This window comes from Paramisgurnus dabryanus, chromosome 3 (genome assembly GCF_030506205.2).
Source record: "Paramisgurnus dabryanus chromosome 3, PD_genome_1.1, whole genome shotgun sequence".
Taxonomy (NCBI): domain Eukaryota; kingdom Metazoa; phylum Chordata; class Actinopteri; order Cypriniformes; family Cobitidae; genus Paramisgurnus; species Paramisgurnus dabryanus.
The window spans coordinates 48,735,887-48,754,979 of record NC_133339.1 but is presented as its reverse complement, the minus strand read 5'-3'; positions in this window follow the sequence as shown (position 1 = coordinate 48,754,979).

Sequence of the window (19,093 nt, the reverse complement as noted above, 5' to 3'; positions counted from 1 at the left end):
GGTTATTTTCGGGTTTCACAACCGTATTTACAGAAAAGCTGTGGCATGTGAACAGAATCGCACTGGACAACCAGTTGTCTGTCACGTAATTTGTTTCTCTTTGTGTTAAGATAACGTTACAGTGCATGAAAATTACTGCAAACGACGCAGAAGAATTGCTCCATAAGGTTAATGTGATATTATATTAACTTCATAGACGCCACAGAACATGTTACATAACGCATATAATCGCGTGCAGCCCAGTAAGTGAGATATATAAAGTTTAAACCTTAAAAGTGGACCATTAATATAATGTTAAGTGTATAATAAAAGGAATATAAAAAATAGCTGTTTATTTATTCACCTTTTACCTTCAGTGGAGCAATAAAGAAGATATTTTGCAAAAAAAACCATCTGTGATAATTCAAGGCAAAAGATCCGTCCCTTGGAGAGCTCAAAAAGCAGATATATCTAGATACAAAAGTAATCCCCATGACTCCTGGTGACATTTTTTCTGCTTGTGAAGCAAATCAGCCGGTTTTTGCAGGAAATTTAACGTTATTTACAACATTATTAGCGTCCATACAGAACCTTGCAACATATAAAGTGCGCTTTTACGCTCCCGCTCTCTAGGTGGCGCTAAGAGTCTGGTTTTGCCTGCGGTTGGCAAACCATACTCTCTGCGCCACCTACAGAGCGGGAGCATAAGTGCACTTCCTATTTGGCTGCGTTAATGCTTTAAATAAAGTTCAATTTCTTGCAAAAACGGATCAATTTGCTTCACAAGTCATTTTGATTACTTTTGTATTGAATATATTTGCTTTGGTAAAACGTGCAGTTGCTGACACTGATTTTATGTTAATTCATTTTGGAAATTAAAACTTTAATAAGGAACCACCCTTGTTTATTTTTCTCTGCACAATGGTGAGCGTTAAACAAGCCAGCTGTTTTTGTTAATTACATAAATAAAGTTTTGCCCATAGCAAATAATACTTTTTTAAATGTTTACGTCCGTCACTATGGTTACAGGCACCGCGTGTAACTAGCATACGGATTTGAGTTCGGTTGCTCGTTCATACAGGCAGTGTTCTATTTGTGTCTTTAATTTGCTGTGTAAACAGGACTCTCACCTATAAGTAAATACGGTTGTCACTCCCGAAATTTTGTCGTGTGAACGCACCCTTTGTGTATTTATTTGTTTCCATAGCATTGTTGCAATGCAACTTTGAAGTAAATTCATAAATCTTATTGAATTAGGGTGACCAGACATCCCGAAAAATTTGGGACAGTCACGAAATCTAAGCTGCTGTCCCGAATCCCGAATTCTGCTCTAATTGTCCCGAAACTTATACTGAAGCAAAATTTTAATTCCGAATCCCGCTCTTACTGTCCGAAAATTATACTGAAGCAAAATCTTGAGTAGTTATTGTCTGATAAAACATGAGCGATGAGGTTAGTCATCCTGCAGCCAGCCCCCGCCAGCTGCTCATTGGCTGCAGCATCTTGTTTGTTTTTATATATATACTGTAGGAGCACATTTAGATACGAAGGAGGATTAGGACCAAGCTAAAATAAAAAATAAAACCATCTCGAGATTAAAGTCATTAAAATGCGAGAATAAAGTCATTATTTAACGAAAAAAAAGTCTGAAGAAATATAATTTCAAGAATAAAGTCGTTATTTAACGAGAAGAAAGTCGTTATTTAACGAGAATAAAGTCGTTATTTAACGAGAATAAAGTCTCAGATCTGCAAAGCAGATACCAAATTACATATCCGTCTTATTAATAAAACAATATGAAGGATATGCGCTTAGAATTTCCCTCATATATCTCCCTCATATATAAGACAATATGGGGGGATTGTCATGTAATGAACAGAATATCGTAATGAATAGAGAGTTTTGTTAATTGGGTAAGGTAAACCCTTACGAAAATTACCCATGGTTTTAATGTGGTAAAAGTATAGTAACCATGTTTTTTTGGTTTTCATGGTTAATTTTTGTAAGGAAAGTTACGCACATGAAGGCGCATCTACTGTAAATGAAAGTGCACAGGTGATAAGGGATATTAATCGTATGGCCGAGGAATGGAAAGTCTCTGCGGCTTTGTGAACTAACAATTGAGAGAAATGCAACGAGTAGGCTATGTTTCATTTTAGGCTTGTTCTCATGAAAGCAAAATCTTTACTAAGTGCAGACCCCTTAAAACCCTAAAAGACAACATCAACATTGAATACACAGTAATATTCAGCAAACATTTTATTAATAAAACATTCTGTGTACAGGCAAGCAGAAGATCCCAGAATAAGAACACAAACCGCTAAAGTGCACGTTTGTTTCATTTAATGAAAACGAGCACATTCTGGGCTTTTCTGCTTGATAAGCTTATTAATAATACATTATAGTGTGTAGTGAATTTAGTGTATTTATATCACTGCCTTAATGCAGTAAACAACGTAAAGAATAGGCCTAAACTGAATTGACTTCATTCTCGAAATTTTACGACTTTATTTTCGTTATATTATGACTTTATTATCGTTACATAACGACTTTATTCTTGTTAAACAACGACTTTATTCTCAAAATTATATTTATTCTGACTTTTTTTATTTTAGCTTGGCCCTAATCCTCCTTCGTACAAACAAGACCAAAACAATAGATTTTTAATGGCAAATTTATAAATGCTTTTACACAGCATGTCAAAACAGATAACATCATGTGCTAAACCTGACTTATAGGCTAAAGGCAAAGTGAACAGCTGTTCATAATGAACTGAACACAAATATATCCCCTGTATTTTATTCAGTTTGCCACTGAACCTGCATTAACGACGACAGTGGGGCCTCCGGACTAAGTCAAACGGGTTGGCATGTATGGTCGGGTTGCGATTTTGGCGCTTTCGTGTATCTTCTGAATAGTATGCCATATAGACCCGTTTGCCACTGAACCTGCATTAACGACGACAGTGGGGCTTCAGGCCTTAGTCAAACGGGTCGACAGGTTTCATTTTCTCTAAAAGATCGGAAGGTGACCCTTATTTACCATAGATACATTTGCATTGGGCCCCCAATTTGCTAAATTTCTCAACTGTGAATAACATAATTATGCCGCAATAGTTAGCCTGTCTGGAACCAAGCTGATTTAAACCACATCACTGTGTGACACTTGCATTACGTGCGAATGGCCCCTGCGCTAATATGATTTTGTTTCTCTCTCCATGTCTCGTCCTCGACCCCGAGGACAATGAGACAAACAGACCCAGTTCCGGTAAATGTGAAAGTCGGCACACCTCTGATCTACTGGCCATCCTTCAACATGATGCCCAGCTGATGCCGGACCAACGATCACCGGCAGAACCCGCTTAATCTCCTTATCCGTATATATATCTCCCAAGGGTTTTTTCCTTCTAGGACTTTTTTTTTAATTTCCAAGGCTAAAAAGCCCGGGTTTTTTTCCTTATGCTATTGTGTATTATGTTGTGCAATCTGTCGTTTTTCTGTGCTTTTCACTGCTTCTATTAATGTGAAGCTGCTTTGAAACAATTAACTATTGTGAAAAGTGCTATATAAATAAAATTAAATTGAATTGAATTATTCCATTGGGAATTGAAAAACAGCTGATTGAACCTATGCAAATATATAATTTATAGCTGATTCTCATCTAGGTAACAGACTCAGGTTCTTTCAATTGCATGACCATATGATATACAATACAATAAAAGATGACCTCTTCGGGTCGATCTTGTGTAGAAAAGGAACAATGTAGAGCAAAACAAAAAAGTAAGATAAATGCCTGCACGAGTCAGTGGAAGACCACCAGGACAAAGGAGAGGTTTCCTCCAGTGCCAACTGGATGCAATGGATGGTGCATGCCCAGAGATCACAACTGAACACTTTTAGGGGTGGATAAGACATGGCAAAGGATTCTTTCCAAGATGCCTTGCTACAAAATAAATCTGGTATGATGTGGACGAGAACATGTGTCCAAATAGAAAAGCTATATATAGGATAGATGGCGAAATTCTGTTTTTACTGTATCCTTTTGTGGCCTTTTCTGTTTGTATTTTTTCCTATTATTACATAATATTGTAAATGGCAGCAATATTGAATATGTTCGTTACCTTGCAGTAATGTCCTGTTGTAAATACTGTAAAGTCTTTACTGCAGCAATTCTGTGGATGATTAATTTTTTAGTCTTGAATTTCTGCCGCAAAACACACGTGTGCATTACAGTTTTCCTGAATGCCTAAAACACTAAACCCCAATCTCTGAAACAAATTCATAGTGGCCTAAACCCATTTATCAAACCATGAACTCTTTTTGCAAAACTCCAAACAAAAACTTCTTACTAAAACACACATTTTACACTGCAATGCACTTGTTTTATAATGCTAAATACTGGCAGGCAAAAGTTGAAAACAACTACACAGTTGTCATCAACCAAACATAACAACTCAAAATTGTACACACTTTTATTTTTTTATGGTATTTTTACCAATTCTGTGGGCTGGAAACCGTCTGAGAGGCAGATGAAGAGTATGAGGAAGAACAGGAGACAATGCAATTGGCAAAATTTGCAGTTGGATTGCTGACTTTTATAAAATACAAGTGCTGCTTACAGTAATATTGAAAACGTACTATTACTTCTTTCAGTACTTACAGTAAAGTATTGACTATATTCACTGAACTAAACTTGTGATTACATTAATAGAATTTTTAAAGTATTTGTCAAGTGTGTTGTTATATACAATAAACATGTGTTTTTCTTTACAGTTTTCTTGATTGCTTCGATGCCAGTAAGAAAGAGCCAGTAAGATGACAATTTAAAGCATCCTATCACTGTTTATAAGTCCCGGACAACAGGTTTAAATGCATGCAAGGTAAAAAAAACACTGTAATTGTCTCAAAATATAAATTTAAAATTACCCCATTTCTCAGAGATCCCCAAACGATTTGTGTGAAGCCGTTCAACAACTCAAGTCTGCCTAAACCCCACCTTTCAGTAGCCTACTCTGCTCTGATTGGTCAACTGACAGAGTGTCTTTGCACAGATCACAGATAAGTCGCACAGACCACAGATCAGTGGCACAGACCAACAATAGTGCAACATGTATTGACCTTGTGCTAACATGATTTACTGAGAAGACATTGTCAACATCAATACACATCATTCATCATTAATCCAGGCAATAACAACGACAATTGAAACTAACATTTTACACTCATTTAAGCATTTATGTAAACTAACCGGGTCATAGCAAAACCCTTAGTGAGCATGAGTTACGTTAACAGCTTGCTATCGTGACTCTGACAGTATATAGAGTTTAAACAACGATATCATTCATCATTAATCCAAGCAATAAAAACGACTATAGACAATTTACACTCATTTAAGCATTGATGTAAAATAACCGGGTCATAGCAAAACCGAAAGTGCAGCATGCGTTAACCGCTTGCTAATGTGACTCTGACAACGACATCATTCATCATTAATCCAAGCAATAAAAATGATGATAGACATTTTAAACTCATTTAAGCAAGTATGTAGCTATAATCATCCTTACAGGTTGTGGTTAGGAGACGCATGTTGTTCCAAATAAAGTGGGTACTGAACCATCTTTCATTGCCAAACGTCTAAATCCCTCCATTAAAGATTTATTTTAACCACTGATTCTTCACAGCCAGACACGTTTAGTATATCCCTCCTTGAAAAAGTCTCCTTTGGTAGTGAAAACAACACAAACTGAAAACACAGCGAGAGCTGATGTTTACACACACTAACTAGCTGTGGGCGGGTCATAGTTTTTGTTTCTCCCGTGGGCAAGGCTGTAGGCGGAGATTAGTATCTCGTGTGACGTGGATGCGTTCGTGTGACGTGGATAAAGACAGGCAGGAGATTCAATCCATATAACGACTCGTTTCAGCGATTCAGAGTCGACTCCCTGCTTTAGAAGCCAATAACTTTATTAATCGTGCACTTTTTGGTTCAACTACTTTACACGTTGTTTACATTGTTGGACAGCTACATGACACACTGCAATACAGGTCAGTTTCAATTTTGGATCTGTGTGGCTCTTTAACACACAGAACTAAACAGCGGCTCTCATGATCAAAATGACACATTTTGTTGGCAAAAGACTCTTAACTGCTAATAAGAAATACTTTGATGCATAATTCCATTACATTAATTTTTTTCAAACCATCTCTGAAAACTGAAATACTGTAAATATTACAGAGAACACATGTAAACCAAAATACAGTAAAATCTTTACTGTCTTGATGATGGGGCCACATGGCCTTATCCACATCACATTCAATATCCTCTCTTGCAATGCACCTAGGGGAAATCTTCATGTATGCCTTTCCACCTCCAAGCACTGAAGAACTCCTCCATGGGATTCAAAAATGGGGAATATGCTGGGAGGAACAGCATCATCATACAAGGGTGTAGCCCAAAGCACTCATTGACAAGGTGATCCATGCTGGCAAAGAACAACACAGACGTGGCACCTTTTTTATAAGGCCTGCAGACTGATTGCTATTTGAAGATTTTGTGTAAAGGAGTGTCAAACAGGTGCTTCAGTGATTTTATACTGATCTAGGTAGTTTCTAATACTTATGAATAGATGGTTTCTGTTTGGCGCATATCCGGTTGTGACGTCACGCTGAACAGATTGTGCATCGTAGCTCCGTCGAGTTCATCATCTAAAATCCTTTTTTTACCATCTTATTCCTATTTATATAATATAACTTATTAGTTTTACATAGGAATACTTTACCGTGACGATTATTGAGCAGTACTACCACGTGAAACTATTTATCACTAATCAGCTCCGGGGACCGCGTTCGGGTAAACGAAGACGCCATCGCCCAGCATGAAAGCGGTAAGACTCCGCTTGTTATTGTAACATGTACTACTTGCCACATGTATAGTTTAGCTCAGGGGTGGGCAATTCCTGGTCCTGAGGGCCACAGCCCTCCAGAGTTTAGCTCCAACCCTAATCAAACACAGCTGAAAAATCTAATTGAAGTCTTCAGGACTGTTTGGAAATGACATTCAGGTGTGTTCGATTAAGGTTGAAGCTAAACTCTGCAGGACTGTGGCCCTCGATGCCCACCCCTGGTTTAGCTTCTGCTGTTAGCATAGAGGGGTTTACATGCACTAAGTGTATTGAAGTATTAAGGTTAACTGAGAAGGTTGCTGAACTAGAATCGCGCATCCGAACGCTAGTTGAGGATAGTAAAACCGCTAATGTTACTGTTACAAATAATCTATCGAGCGAAAAGACTAATGGCTCGGTTCCGACATCAGATGCTAATGTAAATATTACAAATACTGTATTGAGCACGCATAGTGTTTATCAAAATTCACATGGCTCGGTTCCGACATCAGAGTCAAGTCGGCAGTCAAACTGGGTGATAGTCATATAAGGCATCCTTCGTAGACCCATAACGTTACGGTAATTTCTAACAGATTCGATCCCCTAAGGCCCCCTTCTTCAAATCTTACCCTGGAGGTCCGGAGCACTTCATAGTTTAGCTCCAACCCTGATCAAACACACCTGAGCAAGCTAATCAAGGTCTTCATGATCACTAGGAAATCACAGGTGGGTAAGTTTGATTAGGGTTGGAGCTAAACTCTGTAGTGCTCTGGACCTCCAGGGTAAGATTTGAGGAACCCTGCCCTAAGGAGTACACCAGCTGAAATACCTTTTAAAAGTGCCCTGGTCATTGGAGATTCTATACTCAGGAACACTAACATTGAGGCACCAAACACCATAGTCGACTGTATACTGGGAGCCAGAACGTCTGACATTAGATCCAAACTTAAAGTGCTGGCTAATGCTAAGCGGAAGTTTTCTAAGATTGTTATTCACGCCGGCACGAATGACACCAGGCTCCGCCAGTCGGAAATCACCAAAGATACTATTAAGGAGATGTGTGAAATTGCAAAAGCAATGTCAGACAATGTAATATGCTCTGGTCCCCTCCCCGCCTACCGGGGAGATGGAACACATAGTAGATTAGTGTCTCTCAATGGCAGACCTGCCAACCTGTACGCATTTTGCGTAGCAGGTACTCATTTTGACCTCAAAGTACGGTGGTATGATTTGTCACTCTAAACTACGCAAAAACCTGATGACGCCCTTTGCCGCGCGAAGTACTCAAAAGAAGCAACAGAAAAAATAAAAATATGTCCAATCACAGCACTGGGCTCATCCACCACATAGAAAGTGGGGATGATTGACAAGTCGTATGGCCAATCAGTAACAAGAGTCTGCTATCGATGGAATCACAAAATTCAGCGTGATCTCCTTCCTCCACCCGCAGTTTCTGACCATCTTTTTCAACGGAGAGTCAAGACGTCTGACCCGCTAAGGTAAACTGGTCAGGGTGGATGTGCAAATAATGAAATAATGCATTAGCTTAATCCTTTGAAGTCGACGGTCGCGCGGGCTCTGTTTCATAGCGTGCACTTGACCGCAAGATGCGCTAACATTACTTCTGATTTGTAAATGAGCATCATTTATAATTGAGCGCTTACGAAAAAGTACAATGATTTTACCATGGGGAGAGCATCCAGTTTTAGTCAAATAAAAACGGAAAGTTCACTTTCAGGGAATCCACCTGACATCCGAGTGAAGCGGATTAAATGCGTTCTGAAATAACGCGCTCTTGATAATTGTCAATAAAATAAAACGTCATATACAAACCACATCAAATAAAGTTTTATAAATGGAGAATATCTCGTGTCTCGAGCGCCCACGTGATAGGTGCCTATGCCGTACTGTACTGCACTGTAAACAATAAATTACAGACAGACATACAGTTAACAGCACTACTGTCACAGTTATGGTTGAATTTAAAGCAGTGTTAACTATAAAATACTACTGTCTTAAAGGGATAGTTAACTTAAAACGTGTAATTCAGTCATAGTTTACATAACAGAACAGACCATCCAAACATTTATAAGTTTCTTTATTGTGTGATACACAAGTTCTTTTAAAGAGTGTTGATAACCACAGTGTCTGGTCCCCACTCCATTGTATTTTTTGCTAGTCAGGGAAAAACAACAATTTTATTTCTCAATTTGTTTTGTGTGCGTTTCACTCAAGAAAGAAATCATGAAGGTTAGACACAATATGAGGTTGAGTAAATGATAACAGAATGTAATTTGTGGGTTAACCATCTCCCACTATTTAACAGTAATATCACTTTTAACAGTGTTTGTGCAGACATGCTAAACTTTGGAGAATACAGTATTTAACATTAATAATGTTATTAATCACCATGTAAGGCAAATTTAGTTAAACATGATTTTATTCACATTTATAATTATTTTTAAAGCAGATTATGGCAGGATGGGGCCGATGCTACTGTACTCAAAAAAAAATCCAAGGTTGGCAGGTCTGCAATGGATGGATGTCAAAGTGGTGCCCTCAGCATAATGTAGGGTTTATAGACAATTGGAAGCATTTCTGGGGAAGACCATTCCTCCTAACCCGAGATGGCCTTCATCCGTCATCGGAAGGAAGGGCTATACTCACTAGAAATCTGATCAATAGTCTTAATTCTGATATAGTCTGACTATCCAGGGCCAAGGTCAGGAAACAGACGGATCGGCTTAACCGTCCATCTGTTAGCTGCCGTGATATGTCAAGACCACTTATATCCCAGCACTTCGAGTCAATCTTACCGAAATATCAGCACATTTCAACTGTATCTGTTCCCCGAACAAATAAATACAGAGCACCGCTACATCTGGAACAAATCTGATTAATATAAAATACATTTTACAATACATTAACAGATGAACCTCAAATGTTAAAATTCGGCCTTCTTAACATTAGATCGCTTACCAATAAAGAACCTATTGTCAATGAAATAATTACAGACCAAAACTTAGATGCACTCTGTTTTTACAGAAACCTGGCTTAAAGCAGACGACTACATTAGTTTAAAGCTCACGTAACACACGCTGTTTCTGCATTTCTGATATTAATCTGGAGTACCTATGGAGTAGTATGACATCCTTTATATCTCTGAAGAGTCTTTAGTTTAATCAGATTTATAAAAGAAAGATTAGCTTTACCGAATCTTTCCGATAACGTACGAAAAAATGAAGAAGGAGGAGTTATAAAACGGGAGGAGCGAGTACGAGTCATGCAACACTATACAACACTGTTTTAACTTATGATTCACTACATGTTCGTGTCATTTATATAATATACACGCGCCTATTTCCAACATAAGACAGAAGTCTTACTTACCACGTGTAACTCGTCATGAAAATCCACCGCATCAAACACACACGCAAAACTCCGCTGCTAATCCGGATAATAAACTATATCCATTGTTTCCATAAGGCTGGATGTCTTCTCCTTACATCCAAAAACACACTTCTTGTTGTGCCATTGTTGACTTTTTAAATTAAACAAAGCTGAGTGGCGTGATAAGCTGTTAGCAAGCTCTAGCGTCTCCCGCTGACTGACGGCTGGGCGGGGTTTTCCGGGGGAAGTTTTCCGGCGGAAGCCCATATAAAGAAGTGATACATATCGAAAACCCCTGAAACGTCAGTTAGAACCGTAATCGAAAAAATTAGCCGAAACTTGTACGAACCCTGGCGAAGTGCATTCGGCACAGAAATACTCTGAAACACGCCCAACTGCATTTTTGACACTTTGCCTACGTTTAGCATGAGGAAACAACTCTATAACTGTGTTAATAAGTCAGAATGCTTGAAATACCATTAAACCCCCCCTTTAAATGAATCCACCCCACAAGACTATTATTATAATTACGAACCTCGATTAAAGGGGAGAGGGGGTGGTGTAGCTACAATATACAACACAATTTTTAAAGTAAACCAAAAATCTGAGCTAAAATTTAAATCATTTGAACTAATGTTGTTAAATATGGAAATAACTGATCGTAACCACAAACAGTTTTCTTTTGCCTTAGCGACAATCTATAGACCACCGGGCCACCATGCAGATTTCCTTAAAGAAATAGCAGATTTCCTGTCTGAGCTTGTAGTCACTGTAGATAAAGCTCTTATTGTTGGTGATTTTAATATCCATGTGGATAACCCAAAAGATGCACTAGGACGTGCGTTTATGGATGTTCTAAATTCTCTCAATATTAGACAAAACGTGACAGGGCCAACGCATACTCGTAAGTACACATTAGACTTAATTCTGTCACTCGGACTCAATATTAATGACGTCGAAATATCACCTCAGAGTGATGCAGTTTCTGACCATTACCTTGTGTCATACACTGTACTTCTAGATAGGATCACTCAATCCACAACATGCTACCGACTAGCCAGAACAATAATTTCCACCACTAAAGATAGCTTTATTAGCACTCTTCCAGACCTGTCCCAAATGAAACATGTAGCAGATAACTGTGACGATCTAGATATTATAATAGAAAACCTAAACAATGTCTGTTCTAACACATTGGATGCCGTTGCTCCCATTCGAAAAAAAGAGATTCAAAGAAAAACCGCCAGCTCCATGGTATGACCATCACACCGCAGCCCTTAAAAAGGCAGCTAGAAAAATGGAAATAAATTATAGAAGCACAAAGTTAGAAGTATGGCGTGCAGCATGGAAAGAGAGTGTTAAACACTACAGACAGGCTATTAAAACCGCCAGATCTACATATCTTAGCAAGCTTATAAATTTAGAATCATAATAACCCTCGTTTCCTCTTTAGCTACAAAGCTTTAAATGGCTTAGCACACTCATATCTTAGAGAATTACTATCAGAATACAATCCATCACGCACACTACGGTCGCAAAAGTCTGGTCTATTGATTATCCCTAGACTATCAAAAGTGTCTAAAAGTGGAAGATCCTTTTCCTACTTAGCCCCTAAGCTCTGGAATGATTTTCCAACCGATGTCCGAGAATCAGACACAGTCGATCATTTTAAATCTAGACTTAAAACTTTTCTCTTCAACAAAGCATTCGCGTAATTTGTCTAGTAAAGGTTCTTAACTCGCAATAGTTATTTTTACGGAACAAAGCACTCACGGTCATAACACAGACCAACCAAATAAATAAATAAAAACCTTTTCTGCATGAACACTTAAAATGAATTGCATTAAATAGTTTGCCACCGTTTGCCACTGAACCTGCATTAACAACGACAGTGGGGCTTCTGGCCTTAGTCAAACGGGTTGGCACGTATGGTCAGGTTGCGATTTTGGCGCTATCGTCAGTCTTGTGAATAGTATGCCATACAGACCCGTTTGCCACTGAACCTGCATTAACGACGACAGTGGGGCCTCCAGCCTTAGTCAAACGGGTTGGTATGTATGGTCGGGTTGCGTTTTTCACGCTTTCGTGTGCAGTGTTTCCCACAGATCTGAAATTTACTTGTGGTGGTAGCTGGTGAAAAGGGCAATCATTATTATCCACCGACAAAAAATGGTCTACTATACATGTAACAAAGAACTAATAATGTGTGACACAACACAATACTTTGATTTATAAAACATTCATATTAATTTCACATTATAGTTCATTAATCTAACCACCCCAAACTTTTTTTGCCATAAACAAAGCTGACACTGTTTGTCAAAGCACCACGAAAAAACTTGATGTTTTTGCACTGATATATGAAGCAATTTGATGACCCCTTTTATCAAACTCAATTATATACAATACTATGTATACTATAGCCTATATAGACAGTGCAGGTCTATAGATTATAAATGTGACTGATGTTATAATGGTAATAACTTCTATAAGATAGGCACTTTTACTGCTTTCTATTTCTCTTTTGCCGATTTAAAAAAGCTTAATCCACTAATTATTTCAGATTTAAAAGTCTACTTGCTGTGCTGTCCCGATGACAGACTTTACATTACAGCTTTGCGTTTTTTATATCCTGAGTCAGCTAGAGCTTTGCTCATTCAGTATTAGCACTGCTTTTTGCTACAATCTCTGTGCAAACTGTTTAGATTTTAGTAAAGATATTGTCTATTAATAGTAAGACTATTAAAAAATGGGATAAAGAAAATGAAGCGGCGCGTGGTCGTGACAAGAGCCAGTTGCTATCGCCATAGAAACCGGAGGCACGCTAAAACAGCACTCGAGCTTTAGCGCGGTAGCGCTCACGGCCGTTCTCCGATCGACTCGGGTTTTACACACAATATTAATCAGACTTGGGACCCGAAGTAATGAACTAGGACCGACCCGGACCCATCTGACCATTTAAAATATAAACCCGGAACCGTACGGGTCCCGTGTCCTCAGTGAAGAAAGACCTCTAATGGTAAAACTCTGCTCAAGTTCAGAAACATGAAAGGATACAATGTGACACTGAGGTTGCTTCGCGTCGCGCCCAATTCATTGAGAAACAGAGAGCACGTGAACGGACACTCAACCGGAGAGACACAACGTGCTTGCACGCAAAATGAAGCCAACTTAGATGCTATAAACACATATGCACATAAGCATATGCGACCATTTTGGTCGCAGTGTGTTCCCTGGCTGCTCCGTATGTGCTGCTGCAGTTGATCCAGTTTGCCGCGCTGGATGATGAGTTTATGACGCGTGCATCATCTTCACGGTCACCCGACCCCCACCTCTCTCTCGCGCTCTCCCTCTCGCGCTCTCTCTTTCGCGCTCTCTCTCTCTCTCTCTCTCTCTCTCCAAAACACGGATCATCCAGTCGAGTTCAGAAATACGGAAATTCGTAAAGTGATTTTTTTTTACTTGGGCGGGTCGCAATTTACCTGGGCGCAGCGCCCAAGTAGAGCCTATGTATGGGAAACACTGCGTGTGTCTTGTGAATAGTATGCCATACATACCCGTTTGCCACTGAACCTGCATTAACGACGACAGTGGGGCTTCCGGCCTTAGTCAAACGGGTTAGCACGTATGGTCGGGTTGCGATGTTTTGGCGTTTTCTCCTGGTCCTGTAAATGGTATACAATATAGACCCATTTGCCACTGAACCTGCATTAACGACGACAGTGGGGCTTTAGGCCTTAGTCAAACGGGTCGTCAGGTTTCATTTTTCTCTTAAAGATCGGAAGTTGACCCTTATTTACCATATATACCCTCGCATTGGGCCCCCAATTTGCTAAATCCTCAACTGTGGATAATATAATTATGCCGCAATAGTTAGTCTGTCTGGAACTAAGCTGAGTTAAACCACATCACTGTGTGACACTTCAATACATATGAACGGCCGCTACGCTAATACGATTTAGTTTTTCTCTCCCTGTCTCGTCCTCGACCCGAGGACAACGAGACAAACAGACCCAGTCCCGGTAGATGTGAAAGTCGGCACACCTCTGATCTGATCTACTGGCCGTCCTTCAACGTGATGCCCAGCTGATGCCTGACCAACGATCACCGACAGAACCCGCTTAATCTCCGCTAAATCTCCTTATCCGTTCTTCCAAGGGTTTTTCCCTCCTAGGACTTATTTTTCCTCGGATAAAAGCCCGGGTTTTTTTCTCCTAGGGGGTTTTTCACCCCGGGGAGGCAGCCTTTTTGGGCTTTACTTAGCTTCCTCTTCTAGACGTTACTTTAGTAATACGTGCACTTATAATATTGAGTCATAGCCGCAGCAAATTTAACTGCTTATGCTATCATCTATTTTGTTGTGCTATCTGTCGTTTTTCTGTGCTTTTCACTGCTTCTATTTATGTAAAGCTGCTTTGAAACAATTGACTTTTGTGAAAAGCGCTATATAAAAAAAATTGAATTGAAAAAAAAATTGAATTGAATTGGTTACCATAGCTAAAACAATGGAGTTTGGACTGCTTGAATGACATCCGTGTTACAGGTTTTCTCGATTGCTAAGACACATTTCTTGAAAGCTGCTTTCCGTTTCTCTAAAATGTGAACACAAAACCCAATTTTCAAGCTACATTCACAAAACCTCACTCTTCTTGCAAAACCAAACTTTCACTTCAAAATTGTCAATCTGTGCTCAAAACTGAACTATTTTGTCAAATCGTGCCCCGAGTCAATCAAAATTAAAAACACTACGGAACAGTCACTAAACATTACGTAGAAAAATTGAAAACACAATGCTCAGGACCGGAAGCTTGAGAGATAAATGTTTATTGTTTACTGTAAGCTAAATGCATGTTGCAAAAAAAAAAAAACTGCATCTAGCACTTATACAAAAAGACAAAACAGAAATCTTGTGCAGAACATGGTCAATCACAGTAGCTCTAATTTCATCAGATATTACTGTTTTTTTTGTCTTCGCTGACCACCTCGACCTCCTCTCACACAAACTCTTACACACAGATTTCTATCCATTGTAGGGCCTTACAAACCAGTGCTCTCTGAACTGGCTTGCTGTATATGTTCCCTCATATCATTAGCCACAAGTGTGATCAATTTTGAGTTGTTGTGTTCAAGTGGTGACACTTGTGCTTTAATTGTGTTTGACTTTTGTCACCTGTGCTCACAATTATGCAGCACGGGTGCATCACAATGAAAATGTGTTGGCAAGTTGTATCTAAACAGGTGAAAAGTGCTTATGGTTGGTTTTCCAACAGAGTGATTGATTCAATCAGTGGGTTCAGGCAACTGAGCATTTGGTTCAGACAATAGGGTTTAGTGTTTTAGCAATTGAGAAAAACTGTAACTGTTTTGCAAAAGGGTGGGAAAAATGTGTCAATCCAATCAGAAAGAGTTAACACATTTGAAAGACGTGTCTTCTGCTCTGCTGAGATAGTGATGATGAAAACTAAGTGAATGCTAGTTTCTTTAACCAGGTCAAAGCAATCAAGAAAACTGTAAGCAAATGTCCTGGGAGTTGTGTTTTTAATTTTTAAGGTAGTGTCTGGGTCAATTTACAGAAAAGGTGGAATTCAGGAGATGGAAATCTGCTTAAATGAACTTTTTTCAACATACCCAAAACTTCTTAAATAGCATTAATTAACTTGTCAAATCTATGAATCTGCAAAAAAGGGAGTTTAATCTATTTTAAACTTTATAATACATTTTAATAATAATCCATGAGCCATTTATTTGTCATTGGTGTTACCTGTGATTTAAACAACATTAATGTTGATACTAAATATTTTTTCTCATTACAGCTTGTGTTTTTAATTAAAGGTTGAGTAGAGGAATTATAACAGCAAGAAAAATAATTGCTTATTAATATTTGTTTAAATGATTCTAAATTCTTCATCTTTACCCAGCATTGTATGAAATTATTTGATTCTCAGTTTGGCTTTTTTCTTTAAAACCAACAAAAACAAAAATATTCAACCAAAAAGGCTTTGATGCAAAGACTGAAATATCAACAATGTCTTATATCCCATATCAACAACAAAATATTACTAGAAAGTCTCTTTTCGACATTGCATTTATGGAGTTGGTGTCCTTCTTTTCTTTGCCTGTCACACATTGATGACATCTATCAGAAAATAAAATACTATGCTAATGACATTCACAATAAAAAAATCAAAAGTACTTACTTAATACTTTTAAAACACAAATGTTAGTAATGGACAGCAGTAAGTAAAAATATCCTGCTATTCCCTTTCTATTACATTTTCCATGCCTACCTTGTGATTCTAGATGATCTTTCTGGTGAAGGTTCAGGGGTCAAGTCTGTCTGTAATGCTTTTATCCGTTGTCTGGGTCTTGCTTGGTTTTCACACCACTTTTTTCTGAGCCTTTCTCTCCTTTTCACTTAGATCTCCTATAGACTTCCTTTTTTTTGGTGAGGATATCATTTGCATAACCCTGCCTTCGCTTTGCCAATTACTCTTCCCTATGTATAGTGTCTGCATCTCTGCGCTGCCTGTATAATCTTTGCTTTTTAGATGCACTCAATTTCGCCATACCTGACAATATGAGAATATAATAATAGATAATGAATATTATAAAACTTATAAACTTAAACATTTTTCCATCTTGTTTTGTTTTTATGCTTTTATGTTGGTCAGATAAAGGAATAACACTAGTGATGGTACCACCAATGACGGTAACACCAAACACCAACATTTTAACAAAATGGCTGCCATTCGCCATGTGCTATTTCATCAGAGATGTAACAATCACATACTCATTCAGTATAACGCATTTTCATGTAAAGATCTTAACACTCCCAGCTATAAAAAAGAGTAACACTAATGACATCCAAAAAATCTTATCTTAAAATTCTATCATGATATTCTAGACAAATAAGGTAAGACATCTCACAAACCTTTTGCCTTCCTCCACTGCACTTCTTCCACTGACCTCTTGACCCAGAAAAAACTTTAAAGAGCTGATGCATTGTTTCAAAATAAAAGTGCTTTGGGTAGGGTAACACCAATGACATAAATTTGGTGGACAAATATTTATTTGATATTATTCATATTAATAGTGTATTTTACCATTTCAGTGTTCAAGGTAAATGTAAATTAGATTTGTTTTATAAAAAACATGGATTTAAATAAGTACACAGTTCAACTTCCATGAATAATCAAATGGACAGGGCAATTTTCAGGACTAGACATTTTAAAAAAAAGTTTTAAAAAAGGAAAAAAAAGAAAATTAAATAAATACACTCTCTCATCATTTTAAGGACAGTCTATATTTATTAAATATATATCATTATGGGATTATTGGGTCAAATTAAATGATTAAAGAGTAACTAAACACCAAACCAACTTTTTTTAGTTAATGATCTGTAAGAATGATGCTTTATTAGTGCTGTTCATTGATTTTAGTAAGTTTTTTGACATTTGGATATAAAGTGTTTCAATACTACAATATATGGTGTAAAAACGTCTGAGTGCTGCCCTCTTGAGGTTGAACGGTGGCTACTGCAGTTGAATTTTCCTATTGGATGTTGGGTCCAAGAAATGACTCGTGACGTAAGCAGGTTCAAGCTCACCACGCCCTTGTTAAGATCTCACCACACACTTGATACGAGCTTAGTTCGTCCCCTCTATCTCCGTTGGGATCTGCCCACTTTTCTTGCATTTTTCAAATATTGCAGTGGGTGGAGTCAGCCTCTGACCAGGGGTTTAGTTACGCTTTAAGGGGTCTGCAAAAGCAAGGGACAAGCATTTCCCTTTTTTGTAGAATGACCCATCTAATGGATGCTCTGTAGTGTTTTATATTACAGTTTTTTTGAAATGCTAAAACATTAAACTCCAATCTCTGAACCAAATTCATAGCGGCCTAAACACATCTGTCAAATCATGCACTCTTTCTGCAAAATTCTAAACACAAACTTCTCACTAAAACACACATTTCACACTGCAATGCACTTGTTTTATAAATGCTAAGCACAGGCAGGCAAAAGTTGAACACAAAAACAACACTGTTATCATCGAGTAAACACAACAACTCAAAATTCTACACACTTTTATCTAATGGTATTTTTACCAATTGTGTGAATTGGAAACAGTCTGAGAGGTAGATGAAGAGAATGAGGAAGAAAAAGAAACCAGAGACGATGCAATTTGGCAAAATTTGCAGTTGGATTGCTGACTTTTTACAAAATACAAGTGCTGCTTACAGTAATATTGAAAACTTACTATTACTTGCAGTACTTACAGTAAAGTATTCGCTATATTCACTGAACTAAACTTGTGTGATTACAGTAATATAGATTTTTAACAGTATTTGTCAAGCGTGTTGTTATGTACAATAAACATGTATTTTTCTGTAAGCAGATCTCCTGAATGTTGTGTTTTCCATTTTTTTAAGTTAGTGTCTAATGGATGCTTGTAGTGTTTTATATTATAGACTTATGTGTGTATGATTTGAAAGCTTAGTTTGATTTTGAGTACAAGTGAAATGGTTTTGAAGGAATTGTTTGATTTTGCTAGAAGAGTCAGGGGTTCTGTGAATTTTGTTTAAAATTGGGATTTGTGTTTAAGGTTTTGAGAAAATGAGTGATGGTTTCAAAAAATGTGTTTTAGCTATTCAGAAAAACTGTATTGACTTATGATTTCAAAGCTTAGTTTGATTTTGAGTACAGGTAAAATGGTTTTGAAAGAATTGTTTGATTCTTCTAAGAGTCAGGGGTTCTGTGAATTTAGTTTGACAAATTGGATTTGTGTTTAAGGTTTTTGAGAAAATGAGTGATAGTTTCACAAAATGTGTAAAAGAAGAGTTTTAGGT